This window comes from Pteropus vampyrus, unplaced genomic scaffold (assembly GCF_000151845.1).
Source record: "Pteropus vampyrus isolate Shadow unplaced genomic scaffold, Pvam_2.0 Scaffold34, whole genome shotgun sequence".
NCBI lineage: Eukaryota > Metazoa > Chordata > Mammalia > Chiroptera > Pteropodidae > Pteropus > Pteropus vampyrus.
Genome location: NW_011888815.1, coordinates 6,479,633 through 6,489,165, shown reverse-complemented (window position 1 = coordinate 6,489,165; position 9,533 = coordinate 6,479,633).

Here is a 9,533-nt window from a genome sequence, read left to right as displayed (position 1 = left end):
TCATAGACAAGGAACCACCCACAGACCCCGGTTCCCAGGAAACCGGGTATGAACCCTCCAGAACAATCAGCCGCCTGCCTCAGGGACCCGTTCGGTGGGCTCCTCCCTTTTCTGAGAGTTCTGGTCTCTCTGGTGGGTTCACATCGAACAGCCACGACGCCGCGTGATCTCTCTATAAGCCGCTTGGGTGCCTGGGTGGCCCACAGCGGTCCCGTCTGTTCGATGAAACTGACGAGCCCTCAACCAGCAAGTGTTGAGTGGGCTTCTCTCAGGGCCCAGGCCCTTCCTGGAAAGCCCCAGAAAACCACCGCAAACGAACAGAAGACCCGCTGGGAAGACGACGGAGTCCTAGACGACAGGGAATGAATGAGGCGGCGGGAGGCGGGCGGGCGGAGGGCAGCCCTGTGTGCGGGGTGCCGGTCGACCCTCCGGGCGCAGGCCGCACGGGCCAGCGGTCGGAACCATCTACAGCGGCGGCTCTCGCTCTGCAGGCATCTTGGCAAAAGCCCATACGTTCCTACTTCTAGACACACATGTGCCTCATCCATGTCCCCAGTCTCTGTCTGGTAGTGGGAGTGGTGGCCGGGCGCTCGTGCAAGGCCAGCCTCGGTCCCTCACGTGCTAGCTCTGCCTAACTTTCACACATCTCCAGACCATTCCGCTGGCTTCTGCCCCTTGGACTGAACTAACAGCATTCTTGACGGGTCACCGGGGACCTTCGGGGTGTCCAATGGCGCAGAAAAGAGCGACTCTCAGCAGCCCCCGCCTTTGCGATACCCTCTCCCCCCGGCTGTGGACCGGTCTCCGGAGCCCTCATCCTCCTTCCGGCTCCGCGTTCTCCGCCAGCCCCCTGGGTCACGCAGAGCCCGGAGCTCAGCCCTGCACCCTTCTCTGTTGCTCCCTAGGTCATGGCTGTCACCTAGACCCGCCACTTCTAAAACCATGTACCTGCCAGTATCTCCTCAATTAACCTATTCAACCTCAATCTCCCTCTCGAGCTCCATGTTCATCCTGACCTCTCCCAGGGAAATGGAAGGGGCTGCAGCGGCTCCTCAGAGGTGTCCCAAACCTGAGATCTTGTCAGGAGAGGTCACCTCTATGCCTCACGGCGTCAGCTGTGGCGGCCTCGTGGCCAAGTAGAGGCTGGGATTATCAGAAGGCTGGCAGCTGAAGCCAGCTATAAGGACTCCAACCAGGACTGTGGACCAGGACTGTGGGCCAGGACACCCACAGGCTCTCTGTCTGATGGGCTCCTTGGCTACGCTGATGGCATGATCGCAGGGTTTCAGTGACAAACGCCGCAGGGAGATAGGGACACTCCCGAGAGCTCTGTCACTCCTAGGGCAGACCACTCAGAAGTTGCACAGCGTCCCTTTTACCATCCTCTCTACTAGTTGAGGCAGTCGCAGAAAAGCCCACTCGAGCTCAAGGGTTGGGGACAAAAAGCCCACCTCTTGCTGGAGGAGTGGCCAGCCTCTGGAAGAGCAGGTGAGGTCAGAAGGGTTGTTGTGGCCATTTCGGCAAAATTCACTCGCCCTTCCCCGCCCCCTGCCCCCCAAGTCTCGGGCCGTTTCAGCATCACGTGAGGCTCGCAGTCGGGGGCTGCGGGGGCTGCGGTGTGTCGGTCGCGCAGGCGCAGAGGCTCCTCCTACCGCTCCCGCGAGTGCGGCGTCCTGCGCGATTCGTCCCATCTTCACAGCACTGAACTCAAAAGAGACAGGGTCAGCCTCCGACCCCCAAGACAAAGCGGCGGGGCGGGGCGGGCCGGGGAGAACCGCGGTGGATACTTCCCATTTAAAAAGGAGGGGAAGGGAAAGCATGTCGCCGTCGCTCGCACAGCGCTTTTGAAGGCCAGCCTGGCACACGTGGCCAGTTCCTGCTGCCCGGGGGTGAGTCCTGCGGCCTCTAGCACCCAGAGGCTTTGTGCTGGTTGTAAAAGCATCTTTTCCTTGGAGGTGGGGGGAGCCTAACACACCCCAGACCACTGGACCCCTAAACACTTGGCTGATGACAGAGCGTGTCCTTGAGCCCTCCTGGGGTTTCCCTCCCCAGTTTAGGGAGTAGGTGTCGTGCAGCGGCCTCCAGCTCGCTCGCCTGGTCTGAGTAACTGGACGTCATGGTCCTTGTGGGTTCTGTGCAGGGTCTGGGCCGTGCGGACCCTTCGGGGGCTGGGTTATTCCAGAGCGGGAGAGTTAACATAAACGGGTTCGTAGATGGGGTTTTTTGTTAACATTCTTATTTGTGTGTGTTTGTTTTCTGTAAGCTCCACCGGGGCAGGAGGCTCGTCCCTCCTGTGTGTCGCTGGACCCCGGTGCCAGCGCACGCATGCGTGAAGTGACCACGCGTTCCCTTGGCTAGTTACAACTTATCTGAAATGTTTAGATCATGTTCAGAGAAGCTGAAGTCGAGGATCGTTTTGCATAGACCTTAAGTAATATAAATATCTGTATAACGAGCCATAAGTCAATGAAAATAAGATGTTTGTAGGTTTCAAGTTCTCCGCCACGTCAGCCATCGGTTGCCAACAGAGACAGGTGTTTCCAGGTGGTTGCCATGGCGATCCAGGAACCGCTGGCTCTCTTCTTTATTTTATCTTTGGAACAGGAGAGTGAAAAGACCCAGGAGTTGAGAAAGTCTGGTTCGGGGAGGATCTCTGTGACGCTTGCTGTGGCGCCACCATCTGGTGCTTCTGAAACAGAAGTATGAGCAGGAGGCTTTAGGGAGCTGTCGGGACCAGTCCGTGTGCCTGGAGGGGTCACTCTTTTTTTTACTTTTATTATTATTATGAGTCGCAGGCGTGCAGCACAATGGTCAGGCATTTATGTAATTTACAAAGCATCCCCCGGTCACTGCAGCAGCCACGCGGCACTGTGCCTGGTCATTGCATATGATCGAGTCTGTTCCCTGTGCTGGACTCTCCATGGCTGTGACTCCTCGTTTGTGCTTCTCCGTCCCCACACCTTTTGCGCCCAGCTCCCCAGTGCCCTGCCCGCTGGCCGTCACCCGTTTGTTCTCTGTATCTGTGGGTCCGTTTTCGTTCTGTTTGTGAGTTTCTTTTGTTCCTTAGATTCCACTTAGAATGAAGTCGTAGGGTGTTTGCGTTTGTCTTCGTCTGACTCTCTCACTCGAGGGCCATCCATGTCACCGTTGCAAGGACCAGGGACCGCCCTTGCCGCTCGCCCTGGCGCTGTGAAACTGTCATCCCCTTGGCTCTGAGAAGCGCTTCTCAGACACAGGTTCTGCATTGCCGGGGATGGTATTCAAAATTGACCAAGAAATTAGAAGGTTTTCCTCCTGGAATTTCTTAAGAGAATGCTGAGATTTCCCTTGGAAAAGACTAAACATTCAGGTCTGGGGTGAAAATCCATCCTGTTGTAGCAAAAATGCAGATGACCCAGTGACCCAAAGGGTCCCTTGGCAGCGAGAGTCCAGTCAAGCCAAAGCTGAACTGCTTTCCAGCAGAGCAGTGAGGACGAGGGTCAGCACGCCACCAGGGCCACCTAGGGACCCGCCAGTCACGGACAGTCACCGTGGTCCAGCACACAGAAGTTGCGTACGGACGTGGAGGTCGGCCTGATGAAGCTCGGGGGAAACACGGGTGTCTCTGCGGCTCCCAGCGGGCTCCCTCCTAGTTTTCCCACGTCCTCTCTCTCTTCCTCTCTCTCTCCTTCATGCGTATCGTCTTGCTGTCTCACTTCTCCCTCCCTCTATCCGCCTCTCCCTCCTTCTCTCCCCTTCCACGTTCCGCATTTTTTTCCCCCACTCTCTCCAAGTTCATTTTCCACTTCTGACTTCGGCCCTGGTCATAGGTGGAAAGACCCCCACTGAGGTCCCACTCAGAGGTCTGCAGGGAGAGGCGAGCCCCTCGATTATCAAGTACCTTTAAAAATTCACTCACCTGGGGGCCTCGCACACTAGCTGTTCTTTCGAAGTTTTAGAGACCTGGAGCTCGCTTCCCGCTTGTTCCGTGTATGCCAGTCACGCACGCAGCAATCCTCCCGCTCACGATGTTATCAGCAGCAACCAGCTTTCTCGCCCCTGAGGTTAGCTTTCATACGCCAGTTGACAGTTATAAAACAGCAATTCAGAAAGGTCCCATCCAAAAATGGCTATGTATTAACACGTCGTTAAAATAGTATATTGCGAAGTCAACATACGCTTGTAATTATTGACACATCAAATACTGGAATATTTGGAAAGCTTAGTGGAAGCTAAACACCGTTTTTATTCAACTGGGATATAGTAAAGGGCAGGAGTGGTGTAAACGTGTTGGTTTGATGTGTTAATGGTTCTGGCCCGTATTCCTTCTTACGACGTTAAGTATATAATATATCCACTTATGTTACATTGTGTTTTATTTTTATCCCGTATATACCTAATGGACGTGCACACACAAATGCAGTGCATACATGTGAAGCGTGACCGTGGGATTAACACGGGATAGTCCATTTTGGCTAATTTAATGGCCCCAGAGCAATTTCGGCAGAGTCCCTGTGTCCTCTGGAGGGAGGCCATGTCACTCAGTTAGGACAGAGGCTCCCAAGGTAGCTGCGACACCCATGTGAACGTATAAGTTATGGTATATGTAAGTTATGTCGTGACTTGTATATTAAATGGCCAGTTTACAATGCAAGTTGAACTTTTATCGAGCAGCATGCGTGACTGGCATATAAGGGGAGGGGGAAGGAGACACGGTTCCCGTCCTCAGAGAATCACAAGGGTGTGTAATTGGAACAGGCCTCGCCCGTCTGATTGTGTGCCATGTATGGCTGCACGCGCGGCGCAGAAACACAGGCCAGTAGCCGGACGGACCCCATCAGGGCGAACCGCTCCCTAGACTCACCCGAGAGCGTGCTCTCCACATGCAAAGCAGCCAGGCCAGAGCCCACAGCCCCGGCCACCTCATCGGTCAGGCTGTCACACCCTGGTCACTCTTCTGTCCTCATCCCCCCAGAGCCAGGCACCAAGCAACCAGGGACAGTCCCTACGCCCCAGAGGCCCCTGAGACGATGCAGACTAACCCTGCCTTGCCCGTTCCTTCCCACGGAACCCCAGTAAAAGCTTTTGCCTCCACCCGCACAGCCCCCGACTCCCTCGGCGTCCTGGCTGACGCTGGTGCTTCCGGTCGGTCCCGCTCCCTTCTCTTGGGGACTGAGTCACACACTGTCTTCTCACTGGCAATCGTCCCTTCATCCGTGGGCCTTGCTCTACCTCAGATTTCCATTATATGCTGCATTTTACGACAGGACGTGGACAGGGAAGTCGTCCCAATTTGGGAGACATTTCGAAAGGACGCACGGGCACACACTCCGGGCCTGTGTGCCTGGTCACGCAGGTTCCATGGGAGGGGAGCCCATGGGTCACCGGATTGTGTCTAAGCAGGTGGTCATTGGCCACCTCCTGCCTCGCCAGCCCACCCACCCTCCGCTGGCCTTCTTGCTCAAGCAGGAAACAAGCCTAAGTCTTCCTGGGTGTCTTTGGAAAGAGAAAACACTACGAAATCAAACACCAAACGATTTATTCCTATCTCGTTATTGTGCAGGCTTCCTGGGGTCTTTGGGCCTTAGCCCACTCGCTCTGGACTCCAGCCTCCTGCAAGGCCCCAATACACGTTAGCAAATCAGAGCTGAAAACAGCCCCCGAGAGTCTGATGGCGTGCCGGCTGTGGGGTCCAGGTCCCAAGGCAGATTTATGGGTGAATCCACCTCAAAAGGAGGTCCTGTTTGGGTTTTTTGAGTAATGGAGATTAATCCAGGGCCATCCATCACTCTCCAGAGTGGACACAGCTGCATTCTGCTCCGGGACACTGAGGCTGGGAGGCACTCTCGTTAATGGAGCCCATGGAAACCTCACAGAGAGGGTCCTTAAAGGAGACGTAAGGATTTGGCAGGCAGAGGAGAGAGAAGGGCGTTCTGGGCAGAAGGAACGGAGATGGACGGGAAGTTGCTGGAACGTGGGGTGCAGCCTTCTGGGGTGATGGGAGTCGAAAACGGAAATGCAAAGACCAGCGCGTTTCCAGCTTTGCACCCCCAGGGCCCAGTCCTTGGTCCGGTGCAGGTGAAGAGCTCAAAAGAGATTTCTGGATAAATGCATGAGCACAAGAGGTGGCCGTGGTCAGGGACACAGGACCTCGAATGCCAGACCAGCAGGATCTCACCTTCTGCTCAGAGCAGGCTCACTGGGCTCCAGGCCAAAAAGGATGCCTGATTAGACTTGGCTGCTTCTGAGAGACCACGCCAGGACAGCCAGGGGTGTCCCTGGACTAAGCTGGTGGAGTGAGTGAGTGAAGCCACGCGCCTCAAATAAATAGTTCATACTGTTCGTCCCTCGAGGATAAAATCCGCTTCGTGGAACCTGTCTCATTCTTCCTCGCGACATGTGCAAAGCATTAGCCAGCAGACTCCCCTTCCTGGCTGGTTTAGAGAGTAAAGATTTTTGCCAAGGTCACACAGCGTATTAGGGGTGAACCTGGATGCAACAACGATGACCTTTGGCCCCTGTCCTAACTGTATTTCTCTCCTTTTGTGTGTGTTTGTCTGTTTGTTTGTTTGTCCCTGGCTTGGCCAAGGGCCCGGGCCGATCTACCAAGCCATGGACCGAGGCCCCCTCTGCCGTGTGTGTGTCGGGGGGTGAGGGGGCAGGGCACTCCCTCAAGGCAGCAGAGATGCTGGCTCCCCACAAGGCCTGCAGCCTGCTCACAGTGCTGTGTCTGAGGCTCTGTCCTCCCATAACTACCTCCTCTGGGGGCCAGGTGGGAGGGGATGGCTCATGTCCGTTGGAGAGAGAACAGGGGGCCCAGCGGAGCCCCCCGGGAAGTGCGCAGGTGGCGACACTTCCCGTCCGTGTGCCACGGAGGCTTGCTTCGTCCAGCAGATGTCCTCGGCCCTGCAGAGGACCCCAGTACCTTTGTGACATCCTCAAGCCCTCGCTCTGGCACTGGAAAGCTGGCCTCCCGGTCCCGTTCGACAGTTTTCACCAATGTTAATGAAGCCCTTGCTATGTGCCACGCACTGTACTGGCTGATGTGCACGCAGGAGTCACCACCAGCGCCTAGCGTGGGCTCTGCGTCAGCGACAGGATGCAGAGGTAAATAGGACGAGCATCGTCCTGCCCTCGTGAGCTGACAGTCCGAAAACCTTCCATTTCGGTGCAGTACAGTTGCGGGAAAGAACAGCAGACCTCACCGACCTCGGTGGAACACGTGGGTCTAGCCTCGTACCAGCTGCGTATCAAACGGTGTGAAAACGGAAGTTTGGCTGAACCGCAAGACAATAGAGACCATGTGCCTGAGACAGTGCCTGGCCAGAACTGTCCAACTGAGTGGCAAAGCCAGACACACGTCTCTTAACTCTGTTACTCACTTTATGGGTCTGAAAGCATAGATGACAAAAAGATTTCGTGGGGCAGAGCTACTGGTGTGCTGTGAGCCTCACTCCAGAGCTGCTGGTGGAGAGAGAGAGACGCTGCCACCCACCCCTCTTTAGTGGGGGGCATCGTCCCCTCTTCCCTTAGGCCCAGAAAGAGGGGACACCACACGTACCCAGAAGCTTGAGCAGCACCGTGCATGGGTGCCAGGCTCGCACCTGAGAAATCTAAAAGAAGGTAAGTGTGGGCTGTGCCTTAGCCTGCTTAGGTTTCCATGACACAATGTCACAGCCGAGTGGCTTTGCCCGCAGAAACGCATTTCTCACAGTTCTGGAGTCTGGGACGTTCCAGATCAAGGCAGGGTTTGGTTTTCTGGCTCACGATGGCCGCTGGGTTCTCACAAGGCCTTTCCTCTGAGTGTACTTGTGGGGGCCGGGGGCTGGGGAGGGAGGCAGAGGGGGAGAACACTCTCCGGTGTCTTGTCTCAAAAGGACAAGTGGGTCGGGACCCCACCCTTATGACCTCATTTAACCCTATTTACCTCCTTATAGGACCTATCTCCAAATATAGTCACCTCGTGGCTTAAGACTGCCACACACGAATGTGGGGGACACAGTCCAGTCCCTAGCAGGCTGCCTAGGGAGAGCAGAGCAAAGGGGAGGTGGCCGCACCAGGACCGGCCTGTGCTCCCAGAGTATGTCCGAATATGTGAGCTACATGTACGAGAGAGAGCCAGTGTGGGGGGCTTGGGTCCCGGCTCAGAAGCCTGTGTGCTGAGGGGACCACAGCAGGGCCCAGCCGGGATCTGCCAGTACCCCAGGAGCTGAAGAAGGAGCATCGGCCACGGGGGAGGAAAACACGTCGCCCCCATCAGCTCTGCAGGTGAGAGATCTCAGCACATGGTGGCATCACGGGCACGTGTCTCCAAATCGCCCGTGAAAATGCTGTAGGACAGCAGTCCCCACACCCCAGGCCGCACAGCAGGAGGTAAGCGGCAACGGGCAACGAGCTAGCGAAGCTTCATCCTTATCTGCAGCCGCTCCCAGCGCCAGCATCACCGCTTCAGCTCCGCCTCAGATCCTCAGGCGTTCGATTCTCATAGGAGCTCCGGTCCCTGGTGCCCCAAAGGTTGAGCCCGCTGCAGGAGGAAGGTCAGCCTTAAATGTCCACAAGGGCCAAAGAATGCTTGTCCTCTATAGCCGCGTCAGTACCCGGCAGGTACACACTTTCCTGCTCCCCTTCCCTCCCCGCCCTCCCCGAGCCCACAGATTAAGAAGGACCCCAAGCAGGTTTCCAGCCCAAGCCAAAGGAGGAGGAATAGTCTCGACTTTAAATAAGTTCAATTCGGATTATTAAATGGAACTAGATATTTTTATGACTGAATCGAGACCACATTTTGCAACTGAAATTGACTTGAAGTGACCGGGCAATTGTTTGTTCTTACTTAGGAGAGTCTAGAAAATTCATGGGCCAAAGTTTTCATCCAGGGGGCCGGGGGGAGACCCAGCCCCACAGAGTGGACTTCCAGAAACAGCAAAGGGGCAGCAATAAGACGGTTCGAGAGTCCCTGCTCCCCGGAACTTCAGTCTGCTCAACGCTGCAGGTACTGGGCCTTCTCATCTTAAAATACATAACCACATGTGTTCATTGTTTGTTGTTCACGCTAATAACGGTAGCTGGACCGATCGCATTAAATAGCGCCTTAGTGGTACACAACTCCAAGCTCACTTTGTGTCCCCACAGCGGACTGTCGTGTTTAGGTCAGTTTCCGGCGCTATGGGGCTCTGAGGAACTAAATCGCCAAGTGCAAGGAAATCTGGCCTAATTCAACTTTTAAATTTTATACGGAAATCTGAAACCTCTCCTTCTCGTTCAGTCTCCATTTAGAGCTTTGAAAATACAAAACGTGCCGTATATAGTTTCTCCCCAGACACACGCCGAGCGCCAATCACTCTCTTCCAGAAAGCTCTGCATCCGGGCAGCTCTCTGGCCCTGGGGATCACCGATGGAATTGGACCGATCCCAAGGGCTGGTTACCACACTACGTCATCCGCTCGTGAATATCACTGAATGAGCTTTGTTTCGAGAAACCTGAAACCTTCGACTTTGAGCTCGCTCTGCAATATGATTAATGGTAACACAAATAAGTTACTCCCGCAGCTCAGACT